Source organism: Suncus etruscus, chromosome 4, assembly GCF_024139225.1.
Source record: "Suncus etruscus isolate mSunEtr1 chromosome 4, mSunEtr1.pri.cur, whole genome shotgun sequence".
In the NCBI taxonomy this organism is placed as follows: Eukaryota; Metazoa; Chordata; class Mammalia; order Eulipotyphla; family Soricidae; genus Suncus; species Suncus etruscus.
Window position 1 is genome coordinate 15,981,911 of NC_064851.1, and position 13,163 is coordinate 15,995,073.

A 13,163-nucleotide genomic window follows, 5' to 3' on the forward strand; every position below is an offset into this window, starting at 1 on the left:
AGCCAATCTGGGTTCTATCCCCTACATCCCATATGGTCCCCCGAGCCCGCCAGGAGTGAGCACAGAGCCAGAGAGTAACTCCCGAGCATTGCCGGGTATGGTCCAAAAGATCCAAAAATTTTAAGAAAATGAAATCCTACAGCTGTTTTATTTGCTGTCACCCTACCCCACCCCCCATTGCAGAACACAGGAGCTATTCTCAGCTATGCTCAGCAGTGACTCCTACTGATGCTGGGGGACCAGGTGTTCTTAAGAAGCTCAACTTGGGGCCAGAGAAATAGCATGGAGGTAGGGCATTTGCCTTATATGCAGAAGAATGGCGATTCGAATCCTGGCATCCCATATGGCCCCCCGAGCCTGCCAGGGGTGATTTCTGAGAGTAGAGCCTGGAGTAACCCCTGAGCGCTGCTGGGTGTGACTCAAAAACAAAAAAAAAACTCAACTTGCATGTGTCTCATCCTGGTACCACACGACCCCCTGAGTACACTTAGTCCCTGATCTACACCAGGTATGGCCCAAGCTCTATTGAGTCCCCAAATTTGGATAATAAGTGCCAGAAAGATTGTGCAGGAGTTAAGGTATGCAACTGGGCAGACAGGAGTAAGCCCTGACCACCATAGTTGTGGCATAAGCCCTGAATACTGGGTGTGGCTGGAAGAAAAAATGCTTCGGAATAAGATCGCAGTCTTACACCAGGGGAAAGAGCCTAAATTCAAAAGACTGGAAATAACCAGTGTTGGCAAGATGTGGTGAAGGAACCTTTATCTACTTGGGAATATTTGGGTTAGCTTCTGGAAAATGGAGTTGATCCACCAATTCTACTTCTTGAAGTATTTCTCAAGAATATGTAAAAATGGGTCTGGAGCAGTGGTGCAAGTGGTAGGGCATTTGCCTTGCACTGCGGTTCAATCCACCAATGTCCCAGATGGTCTCCCAACCCTGGAGCTATTTCTGAGTGCAGAGCCAGGAGTAAACCCTGAGATTCACCGGTTGTGGTCCAAAACCAAAAAAAAGTAAAAACACTGGAGCTGAAGATTGTGGGCATAGGGATGTGTGTGAGTAAGCAAGAATTGTTCCAAGTGGTTTTTTTTTTTTTTTTTTTTTGGTTTTTGGGTCACACCCGGCAGTGCTCAGGGGTTACTCCTGGCTGTCTGCTCAGAAATAGCTCCTGGCAGGCATGGGGGACCATATGGGACACCGGGATTTGAACCAACCACCTTTGGTCCTGGATCGGCTGCTTGCAAGGCAAATGCCGCTGTGCTATCTCTCCGGGCCCCAGGTGGGTTTTTTTTTGTTGTTGTTTTGGGATCACACCAGCAGCACTCAGGGGTTACTCCTGGCTCTATGCTCATATAAATCACTCCTGGCAGGCTTAGGGGACTATATGGGATGCCGGAATTCGAACCATCGTCCTTCTGCATGCAAGGCAAATGCCTTACCTCTTTTTTTTTTTTTTTTTCGGTTTTTATGTCACACCCAGTGGTGCTCAGGTTACTCCTGGCTCTGCTCAGAAGTCATTTCTGGCAGGCTCGGGGACCACGTGGGATGCCGGGATTCGAACCAGGGTCTATCTAGTGTTGGCTACGTGCAAGGCAAAAATACCTTACATGCTGTGCTATCGCTCTGGCCCCATCCTGAATATTATTTTTAAAGTTCATCAAAGGCTGCAGAGATGGCTCAAAACAATACTTTTGAAACAAACAAACGCCTTTTTTTTTTTTTTTTATGGAAGGCATTTGTGCTTGGGCCACACCTGGCTGCACTTCTGCCTTACTCCTGGCTCTGAGCTCAGAAATCACTCCTGGCAGGCTCTGAGGACCATATGGGATGATGGGGATTGAACCCCAGGTCCATCCCGGGTGGGTGCGTGCCTTAGTGCTCTACTATCTCTGGCCCCTATCTTTTTGTTTTGTTTTGGTTAGCCCTGGAGACTCCTAAGCACCTCTGAGATGATTTGGGTGTCCCCAATATAACATCCTCATTCATGGAACGTGGATCTATTGACCAAAAACCACTAGTGAGGGGCCAGAGAGATAGCAAGGAGGTAAGGCATTTGCCTTTCATGTCGGAGGTCATTGGTTCAAATCCCGGCATCCCATATGGTCCCCCGAGCCTGCCAGGAGCAATTTCTGAGTGTGGAGCCAGGAGTAACCCCTGAGCACTGCCAGGTGTGCCCCCCACAAAAAAAAAATCACTAGTAAGTGGGATTGGAGAAATAGTACAACAGAAAAAGCACTTGCCTCTTATGCAGCACTCTGGTTTCAAGCTCAACACCCTATATCAGGGGTCTCAAACTCAATTTACCTGGGGGCCGCAGGAGGCAAAGTCGGGGTGATCCTTGAGTACAAAGTCAGTAGTAAGCCTTGAACATTGGGGGGTGTGACTCAAACAACTAAAACAAAACTAAACATAAAAAGATTCCTCTAGGACAGGGCCACAAAATGTTGTACGGAGGGCTGGAAATGGCCCTCGGGCAGCGAGTTTGAGACCCCTGCGGCCTATATGGTCCCACAAGGACCGCCAAGAGTGATTCCTGAGTGCAGAGCCTGGAATAAGAATAAACCCTGAAGAAATGACTTTTAAACTTTGGTTTATTAGTTCACACAATAGAGTGTTAGTAAAAAAAAAAAAAAAGAAGAAAAGAATAAGTCCTGAGCACTCACTGACATGTATGTGATATGGCCCCAAAATCAACCAAACTAGCCAACCAACCACAAAAACAAAACAAAACAAACAAAATACACCAAAACATTCAAAATATTTGCCAGAACAGAAAGAACTGTGGCAGAAAGATTAGACATTTGATGTTAAGCAGGTCAAGGAAAGATGGTTCTTATCATGAACAAAGTCTAGAGAAAGGTTACTGGAAAGACATCCTGATAAGAGGACTGGGAGAGGAGTTCTGGGAGCACGTAATAGAGAAGGTCAGCTGTGCATTTGAAAACAAAGGGTTAGCACCTTTTAGAAGAACAAGAGTATGATACTAACTCTAAAGGTATTGTGTTTACACAAGGAGTTAAACATTAAGCATTGTTGCCATTCATTGAATTTTTATCTTTTTTTTTTTTTTTTTTTTTTTTGGTTTTTGGGCCACACCCGGCGGTGCTCAGGGGTTCCTCCTGGCTGTCTGCTCAGAAATCGCTCCTGGCAGGCACGGGGGACCCTATGGGACACCGGGATTCGAACCAACCACCTTTGGTCCTGGATTGAATTTTTATCTTAATGTCACTTTCTTATTTGTTTGTAGGCCACACCTACACTGAAGGGACACAACCTGGGAAACACTCTGGGTTGTACTTAGTCCTGGCAGTGCTCCCAGCCTCTGGGTCACCAGGGCCTCATCTGATGGTGATTGGTGGAAGGATAGCTGCCTAGGTATTCAAGTTACCTCTCTGACCATGGTGTCTCAGGGGATCTCTGGGTTGACCTTAGACAATAAAAGTGCCTTAGGAGAGCCTGGAGAGAGAGCACAGCGGCGTTTGCCTTGCAAGCAGCTGATCCAGGACCAAAGGTGGTTGGTTCGAATCCCGGTGTCCCATATGGTCCTGCTATTTCTGAGCAGACAGCCAGGAGTAACCCCTGACACCGCCGGGTGTGACCCAAAAACCAAAAAAAAAAAAAAAAGAAGAAGAAAGAAAGAAAGTGCCTTAGGAGCAGGAGTGGCCACTGAAAAATAAAACACAGGGCCAGAGTTTCAATATAAAAGATAGGGCAATTGCCTTGCATATAGCTGGCCTGGATTTGATTCCTGATATCTCCTATGATTCTCCCAAGCCTGTCAGAATCAGGCCTCCCAAGTCTTGAATGCAGAATCAGGAGTAACCCCAGAAGTAGTGCAGAGGAGGGCCAGAATGATAGTATGGCAGGTATGCTTGTGTTGCACAGGACTGACCTGGGTTCGATCCCCAGCTCCTGAGCACCACTAGGAGTGACTGTTTTGTTTTGTTTTTTGGGCCACATCCTAAGGTACTCAAAGGTCACTCCTGGCTCTGCACTTAGGAATCACCCCTGAGAGGCTTGGGGATTGAACCCAAGTCTGTCCTAGGTCAGAAGCATGCTAGCCAGGTGTTTGCCTTGCAGGAAGCTGATCCAGGACAAATGCCCTACTGCTGTGCTATTACTCCAGCCCTAGGAGTGATTATTGAATGTAGAACCAGGAATAAGCCCTAAGTACTGCTGGTAATGGCCCAACCAATCCCCCCATACAGATGTTAAGGCATGTGTTTTGCATGGGGATGATCTGGATTTGATCCCTGGAACCATATATGATCTCTGGCATTACCAGGATTCCTGAGCACAGCTGGATGTAGTCCCATCAAAATTAATAATGGGAGGGCCAGAGAGATAGCATGGAGGTAAGGCATTTGCCTTGCAAATGGTCCTGGATGGGCTGCTTGCAAGGCAAACACCGCTGTGCTATCTCTCCGGCCCGATCTTTATTTATTTTTATCCCTACTCCCGTTATTAACTTTTTTTCCTGGTTGTTGGGTCACACTCGATAGCGCTCAGGGGTAACTCCTGGCTCTACGCTCAGAAATCGCCCCTGGGGCCCGGAGAGATAGCACAGTGGCGTTTGCCTTGCAAGCAGCCCATCCAGGACCAAAGGTGGTTGGTTCGAATCCCGGTGTCCCATATGGTCCCCCGTGCCTGCCAGGAGCTATTTCTGAGCAGACAGCCAGGAGTCACTCCTGAGCACCGCTGGGTGTGGCCCAAAAACCAAAAAAAAAAAAAAAAAAAGGCAAATGCCTTACCTCCATGCTATCTCTTCGCCCCGGATCCTTGGTTTATTAAGCATTATCTGTGAGTTTTAATTACAATTCACTGCTGATTTCTACCTTGAGCCACTTCATCAGAGGAATTAGGCAACGCATCACTTTCCCTAAAGAGATGGTGACAACAGCGTGGGGAGTTCAGAGCAAGTGTGTCACTGGGGTGTGAGTCTGCCAAGCAATCTGTGCTGCTTTCTTTGGCTTTGCTCAGAACATGCTTTAGTCTGCAAGTCAGAAGTCCAGAATCTCATTATCTTTATAGGTGATAGGACAGGTAATATAGGGATAGAGAGACTGCAGAGCAGGTTGGGGCACTTTGCCTTGCTTGTTGTTCAAGTTCTATCTCTGGCACCAGCAGGAGTAATCCCTGAGACAGTCAGTAATAAACTCTGAGCATCACCAGTATGGCCTATAAACAAACAAACAAACCAAAATGACAGGTTATTTAATTACTTTCATATTTCAAAATTGCTGGGGGCCAGAGTGATAGCACAGTGGTAGGGTGTTTGCCTTGCACAGAGCCAACGGGGAACCAAGCCCGGTTTGATCCCCAGCATCCTATATAGTCCCCCCTGAGCCTGCCAAGAGTAATATTCTGAACACTGAGTCTAGACTAACCCCTGAGTGCTGCTGGGTATGGCCCACTTCCACCCCCAAATAAATGTTGAGAAGGAATTTGTTCTTTTTTTTGGGGGGGGGGTCACACCTGTCAATGTTCAGGGGTTGCTCCTGGCTTGGCATTCAGGAATTACAAATGGGGATGTGGAGGACTGTATAGAATGCTGGAGTCAAACCCAGGTCCAGTAGGCACAAGGCAAATGCCCTACCTGCTGTACTATCCCTACTACCAACGACCTTGAAACAAATATCTTCATCTGCTTGCCTGGGTATAAATTCTTAGGAATGGGTCAAAAGGTAGTCAATTAAAAAAAAAAGTGTAGGGGGGGCCAGAGCAGTGATAAGTGATAAGGTGTCTGCCTTGCACATAGCCAGGAGTAACCCCTGAGCATCACCGGGTGTGGCCCCAAAACAAAGAACATTTTGAGGGAAGGGGAAAGCATCACATCCAGAGGTGCTCAGGGCTTACTCCTAGCTCACTGCTCATAAATCACTCCTGGAAGTACTTGAGGGACCAAGTTGGCTGCATAGAAGACAAGTATTTTACATACTGTAATATCTAGAGTTCAAGATCCTAAAGTTTTCAAGTAACTTACCATGGGGTCTCTAGACCCCACATAGAAAAGCAGTTAGGTGGTGAAGGAGGATGTTTTGTGACTGAAACCCAACTACAATCATGTTTGTTATCATGGTTCTTAAATAAAGATATTATAAAAGAAAAGAGCAGGGGCCGGAGAGATAGCATGGAGGTAAGGCGTTTGCCTTTCATGCAGGAGGTCATCGGTTCGAATCCCGGCGCCCCATATGGTCCCCTGTGCCTGCCAGGAGCAATTTCTGAGCCTGGAGCCAGGAATAACCCCTGAGCACTGCCGGGTGTGACCCAAAAACCAAAAAAAAAAAAAAAAGAAAAGAGCAGCAGTTAGGATGTTTACCTTGTACATGGTCTAGCTGGGTTAGATCCCCGGCACCCCGAAGAGTCACCTGATCCTGCCAAGAGTGATCTTTGAATGTGGAGCCAGAGAGATAGCACAGCAGTAGTGCATTTCCTTGGAAGCGGCCGACCCAGACAGACACAAGTTCGATTCCTAGCATCCCATATGGTCCCCCAGCCTGCCAGAAACGATTTCTGAGCGCACAGCCAGGAGTAACCCCTAAGCACAGCTGGGTGTGGCCAAAAACAAAACAAAACAAAACAAAACAAAAATAAAGTAACTTGGGGTCAGAGCTGTGGTGCAAGAAGTAGGGTATTTAGGGAGGGTCTGGGTGGGGCTCTGAACTTCTGGTCTCCCAGCTTCTTGAAGGATCTCTCCTTCCTGGGAGCCGGGAGTCTAGCAGGAGGAGGTTTGGCAGGCCCACGCCATGCCAGAGGCCTGCTTGGCCAGGCCTAGGGGGGGGTGCGGGAGTTGGGTAACCCCAGCGCCCCTCTGCCGCCTTGCTCCAGATCTCCAGGGCTTCCCCGGGCCACACCCCTGGGCAAGCCGGTGAGTTGGGTCCCTTGGTGGAGCTTGAAGGTACCCTAGGCCTTCCCCCACTATCCATGCGGCTCCTTAGGGAGGGTCTGGGTGGGGCTCTGAACTTCTGGTCTCCCAGCTTCTTGAAGGATCTCTCCTTCCTGGGAGCCGGGAGTCTAGCAGGAGGAGGTTTGGCTGGCACTGGTAATCTCTGTCCAGTCTACATTTTCAAAATCGCGCGGGGGCTATCGCCCCCACGCGCACAAGAAACGTTAATAGTACTCTCACAAGAAACATTAATCGTACTCACTATCATTGAATTATGTTTTTATGTATGCAGAATGTCCATTTTGTACTCTGCCCTTTTGCATACCCCTTCATAAGTTCATATTTCTCTTTAACTTCTTTAACTCCTATCATCATTACTCCTTTTTTACGCTTTCTAACTTAAGTACTGTTGAGTCCTAAGTCACAGACCAAAGTGGTGCCCTAGAGTTAACACCCACCCAACTATTTTAAAAGGCATAAAAAGGACACATATCTTTTCAACATTTTATGGGTGTTTTCTTTGACGGCTATAACTTTTGCTAAATACTTTCTTATACATTGATGATCCCCCCCCCCCATGTTTTTTATCTTCTCTTTGTGAACTGCTCAATATGGAATTTGGTGTGAAAGAATCCCTCAGTTTAATACTTATGTTTGAACCAAGTCATGGGTCTTGTTGGAAATGTTCTTATGCCCCCATATATCTGATAGCACCACGTGGCTTTATATCTTGTTTGCGTAGGCACACTAACATGGGAAAATACTATACAGACCAATAAGTTCTTATCTAATAGAAATGGGAACACACATATCTTGTAGTGCAATGAGACCTTACACCCTGAACATTGACATAAAGACCTGGCACAGGCCTCAGAAGAATGGGCATTCTCCATTTACCCCTTGATCTACAGAAGACATTTACAAAACATCCAAGGTTGTATATAACATCACCCGGAGGCATTCCTGTACCAGAATCGACCCTACAGCTGCTCTGACATCGATCTACTCAAAAGAGACATCCCTTAACACTGAGAAGACAACAAGAGCAATGACCTGCTTACTGGACAGGGCTTGCTGTATGGCCCCTTTATGGTGAGGTTTGTCTATAACATCACCTGGAAGCAATCCTCTACCACGGAAGACCCTACCACTGCTCAGACATCATCCTGCTCAAAAGAGACTTCCCTTAACACTGAGAAGACTTAACAACAACAACCTGCTACAGGACAGGGCTTCCTGCATTCCCCTTTCATGGTGAGGTGAAACGAGAAGGCACTCCACATCATGACTTCAATGTAGGACATGCAGATTCCAGAATCTTTAATACAGAAACATGAGACCAACAACAGAGACTGTGTGATAAGTGTGTTGGCACTATGGACAATGTCTTGGAGCGAACGATAACTTTCCTGAGGCCTAGAGCTGGTCTTATGCCAGGAAACTTCAGGGGTAGGATCTCTTTGTATTTAGGCCAAGGCTATTCCTTTCCATGCCTCTCATATTTTGGTGGGCCTATGCAAACAACAATTGCCACTCTAACACCGTTTTTACTGTGCTCCTTTGACTCTAATCCTTAAAACGCACCCACTTAAAATTTGAGGTTAACTTAAGCTAATATACATGTACATGGAAATGTAAAAAATACTATGCCTCTAATGTTTAAGGAGTTACATAAGTTTGATGGCTTTAGATTGCCTTATGTGCTGTTAAGAAATATTATAATGTGCTACAATCTGGGGACTTGAGGGACAAAGTAATTGCACATGGATTCTGTTTTATTTATCTTAACTTTCTTTGGTGAAAGTTCAAAGTTAAGATATCAGCAAGGGGACTTCTTCTGATAATTATGTTATGGGTGATTGTCCTTCCACTGTAACTTTACCTTATCCTCTTTCTTTGCATCTTTTGTTCTCATAATTCATAATAAAAAAATTATAAAAAAAAAAAAAAAAGAAGTAGGGTATTTGCCTTGCATGTGGCTAACCTAACTAAGATGGACCATGGTTCGATCCCCCAGCGTCCATATGGTTTCCAAGCTAGGAGCAATATCTGAGCACATAGCCAGGAATAACCCCTGAGCGTCACCGGGTGTGGCTCAAAAATCCATTAATTAATCAAAGAGCCCTGGTTTGGTTCCCAAATACCTCTGCCTGTGATTTTAAATTCAATAGATACTTAAGCAAACAAACAAAGAAATAAAATAATAGGAAGTGAATTGCTCATTGCTCACATTGACAAATGGTAGAACAGGGATTTTGTTTGCTCGAATTTTTTTTTCTTTTTTAAATCGTATTTTTTGTCTATTTATTTATTTTGGTTTGAGGCCACACCCAGCGGTGCTCAGAGGTTACTCCTGGCTCTGTGATCAGAAATCACTCTTGGCAGGCTTAGGGGATCATATTGGTCGCCAGGGATTCAACCTGGGTCCTACCCAGGTCAGCCGCATACAAGATAAATGTCATACCCCTGAACTATCACTCTAGACCCTCTTTTTCTTTTTTGTATATGTGTGGTATATGTATATGTGTATATGTATTTTGTATATGTGTGGTCTTAGGGTCTTAGCCAAGGGTGCTTAAGGACTTACCCCTAGCTCTGCTAGTAAACACTGCTGGGCTTGCTTAGAGGACCTTATGTACTCTGAACCATTTGTTTGGGGGCCCAGCTGGTGGTGCATAGGGGCGTCTTTTGACTCAAGGGTCTCTCCTGGAGCTACATGGGGGACCATCTGGGATGCTGGGATTGAATCAGGCAAGGACTCTTTGCCTGGGTGGAGTCAGGGAAAGCTCATAGTGTGTGTGTGTGTGTGTGTGTGTGTGTGTGTGTGTGTGTGTGTGTGTGTGTGTGTGTGGTGGGTGTCCTAGTCCAAATCATCCTGCAAATTCTCAGCCCTTGTTTTAGGATTCAACCACCTTGAATTGCAAGGTGAATACCTTAAACTGTGTAGTTGCTGACTTCCTGGCAGGTCACTGGAGCTGGGTTTTTTTTTTTTTTTTTAAATTTCCGGTTGGTTTTTGGGCCACATCTGGTGATGCTCAGTGTGTACTACTGGCTCTGAGCTCAGGAATTACTCCTGGTGGTGCTCAGGGGACCATATGGGATGCTGAAGATCCAACCCAGGTTGGCTTCAGCAAGGCAAATGCCTTTCCTGATGTGCTATAGCTCCAACCCTTGGAACTGAACCCTTAATTTTGGTTAAGAACAAGGATTTGAGTATTCAGAAGATCCATTTATCCTAAACCTCCTCAGTCCTAAATATTGGTCAATAATTTGTATTGTTTTGTCTGAAAATTTGAGCTATGAAGAGGAATTACTGGGGCCAGAGTGATAGCACAGCAATAGAGCATTTGCCTTGCACACAGGACCCTGGTTCGATCCCTGGCATCCTAAAAAACCCCCCGAGCCTGCCAGGATCGATATCTGAGTGCAGAGCCAGGAGTAACACCTGAGTGCCTCTGGATGAAGCCCAAAAACCAAATAAAATAAAATAAAACAAATAAAAGAAAGGAAAAAGAATCTGCCAGTCAAAAGAGGGGTCTTTGCCTGGGTGGAGTCAGGGGCAGCCCACTTTGTGTAGTCCCAGTCCAAACCATCTTGCAAATTTTCTGGGTTTTTTTTTTGGGGGGAGGGGGTCTACACCTGGCAGTGCTCAGGGGTTCCTCCTGGCTCTACATTCAGAAATCGCTCCTGGCAGGCTCGGGGGATCATATGGAATGCCGGGATTTGAACCACCGTCCTTCTGCATGCAAGGCAAATGCCCTACCTCCATGCTATCTCTCTGGCCCCATCTTGCAAATTTTCAACCCCAGTTCTGGTCCTCCAGCAGGAACCTCCCAACTCAGAATACACCAATAAGCAGTTTGGCTTAAGTCCCCACGGGTCCTTGCCCAGGGTCCTGTAAATCAGGTTGAAGAATTCTAGCATCTAATTAATTGGACTTGAGCTACTGTTAGCATTTACTTGATGGTAAAATCATGGGGGGCCAGAGAGATAGTACAGCGGTAAGGCATTTGCCTTAGATGCTGAAGGACGGTGGTTTGAATCCCGGCATCCCATATGGTCCCCCCGAGCCTGCCAGGAGCGATTTCTGAGCATAAAACCAGGAGTAACCCCTGAGGGCTGCCAGTGTGACCCAAAATCAAAAAAAAAAAAATCGTCAGAGGGAATCAAACTTCAGCATGTGAGATTTTCTGCTGGAATTTATCCTCTACAATTCTCAAGGACGATGGGTCCACAGACCAGAGTTTGCACTCCAGAGTCATTGCAAATTACCTTTCAGTAATTTCCCTTCAACCACACCTAGAGGAACCTATTCAAATGCTTACACTGGAGAGTATCCTTGGCCAAGGGAGCTTCCTGTGTCAGAAGCTTTTGTCTGCTATTTCTTTCTTTCTTTAACAAATTCCCTTTATCTCCAGCTACTAGTGTTTTGGAGTCCCCAGGAGGCCTGCCTTCGAGACTAGGGGCCCTGCCCCCAACACTCTCCAGCCTGTCTGGCAGTTGTCTGCCTTACCTTAGGGGTCACAGCAAAGGCCTGTTTTGATGCCAAGCTTTCTGAATAGGATTAGTCAGTACAGAACAAACCTTGTCCTTTCTTTACCTCGAAATTTCTAGCCCAAACTCCTCCTGTTTGAGCTTTATACTGGCTGAAAACCTTAAAGAGCTGGGGTACCGTCTTCCAATGGGTGAGAAAAGAAATGGAATACTGGGGGGTGGAGAAACCAGCACAGAAAAAAAAAATAAAGGCAAAAACTACCATCATTCTTAGATTTTTTTTCTCATAGAGCACACATTAACTCCCATAGATATTAACTTTCTATTTTAAGGAATGGTCAAATCAGGAAATTCTTGAAATCATGACGCTGAAACCAGCTCTATTTTTGTTTGTTTGTTTGTTTGTTTGGCCACACCTTGCAGATGTTCAGTGGCTACTTTGTGCTCAGGAGTCATTTCTGGCACTTCTGGGATGACAAAAACTCAACCTGGGTTGGCCACATGCAAGGCAAGCACCCTACCCACTGTGCTATCTCCAGCCCCCTCGAGCCATTTTTTTTTAGGTTACACCCTGTAGTTGAAGGGTTTCTCCTGGCTCTGTGCTCAGAAATTAGTGGGGGGGGGGGGGAGGAACCATAAGAAATGCTGGGAATTGGGCCCGGAGAGATAGCACAGCGGCTATCAGCAGCTGATCCAGGACCAAAGGTGGTTGGTTCGAATCCCGGTGTCCCATATGGTCCCCCGTGCCTGCCAGGAGCTATTTCTGAGCAGACAGCCAGGAGTAACCCCTAAGCACTGCCGGGTGTGGCCCAAAAAACAAAAAACAAAACACAAAACAAAAAAAGAAGAAATGCTGGGAATCGAACCCAGGTCTGTCCAGGGTCTGCCACATAGAAGGCAAATTACCCTACCGCTGTGCTATCTCTCTGGCCTCCCAGTTCTCTAGAAGACCTTTTTCCAAGTTGAAGAAAGACCAAATTTGAAAACATTAACTCTGCATTAAGAGCACAATTTATAGTGGCAGGTAGCCCAAATCTATCAAGGGAGACATAGCATAGCAGGTAGGGTGTTTGCCTTGCAGGGTTACCTGAGTTTGATCCCTAGCACCCCATATGTGGCCCCAAAAGTGACTTTTTTGGTGGGTTTGCATTTTGTTTTTTATTTTGTTTTTTTGGGCCACACCTGGCAGTGCTCGGATTAGTCTTGGCTCTGCTCTCAGAAATTACTCCTGGAAGGCTTGGGGTCCATATAGGATGCCGGGAATCGAACCCGGGTTCATCCAGGTCAGCCATGTGCAAGGTTAATGCCTACCATTGTACTATCTCTCTGGCCCCAAAAGTGATGATCTGTTATTTTGAAGAGTGAAATTGCAACGTTTAGCTTCAGTGGTCCTCAATTATGTTGTTTCTGTAATCTCAGTCCATAATGAGTAGCATAAAACTCAAATGATATATTGGGGCTGGAGAGATAGCACAGTGGCAGGGTATTTGCCTTGCAGGCAGACGATCCAGGATGAACCATGGCCATATGATCCCCTGTGCCTGTCAGGAGCGATTTCTGAGCGCAGAGCCAGGAGTATCCCCAAGAGCGCTGCTAGGTGTGACCCAAAAACAAAAACAAACCAAAAAATACCCTCAAATGATAGTTCAATGGGCTGACCAGGTTTGATTTTTGGCATCTCATGTTCCCCAAGCACTGACAGACATGTTTAATAAACTCAGGACAAGAGGTAAGCCCTGAGAATCACTGAGTGTGATATCCCCCAAAAAGGGCTCAAACACGG